Genomic DNA, 702 nt, shown 5'->3' on the forward strand with positions numbered 1-702 from the left:
GCCAGGTTGACCATGCTTTTCTTAAGCCACCAAAGTGGTAGAATGTCATCCCGATATGGGACCTCTGCCTAGGGGGGCGTCGGGTTTCGATTGAGGGCTGTCTCCCTGGGGATGTCCTTCCTAGAGGCTCGGCGACCTCGTGCTGTGACTCTGTGATGACCCCGCGGCCTCTTCACCCGTGCAGCTTCTCCCTCGTGTGGATCCGGTGATGGCGGATGAGGTTCGCCTTCTGGGAGAAGGTCTTCCCGCAGTCGGAGCACTGGTAGTTTCCTCCCCATGTGGGTCCGCCTGCGCGGCAGGAGGCAGGAGTTCTGGGAGAAGGTCTTCCCACAGTCGGAGGTACGGTTTCCCCCTATGTGGGTCCGCCTGTGCGGCACGAGGCAGGAGTTCTGGGAGAAGGTCTTCCCGCAGTCGGAGCACTGGTACGGTTTCCTCCCCATGTGGGTCCGCCTGTGCGGCAGGAGGCAGGAGTTCTAGGAGGAGGCGTTCCCGCACTCGGCGCAGCCATGGGGCTTCCCCTGGTGTGAGTCCTCCGATGCAGGATGAGGTAGGACTTCTGGAAAAAGGCCTTTCCGCAGTCGCCGCAGCCGTACCGCTTCTCCCCCGTGTGGATTCTGGCGTGGATGAGGAGACACGATTTCCGGGAGAAGGACCGCCCGCATTCCCTGCCGCCGTAGGGATTCTCCCCCGCGTGGATTCTGG

General features: G+C 62.4%; 1 pseudogene; it reads right to left on the bottom strand.

The window, feature by feature from the left end:
- The window catches only part of LOC105536150, a 28,948-nt pseudogene that overhangs the window by 1,083 nt on the left and 27,163 nt on the right, over positions 1-702 (bottom strand).

The sequence above is a fragment of the Mandrillus leucophaeus genome, unplaced genomic scaffold (genome assembly GCF_000951045.1).
Source record: "Mandrillus leucophaeus isolate KB7577 unplaced genomic scaffold, Mleu.le_1.0 Scaffold1556, whole genome shotgun sequence".
Lineage (NCBI taxonomy): Eukaryota > Metazoa > Chordata > Mammalia > Primates > Cercopithecidae > Mandrillus > Mandrillus leucophaeus.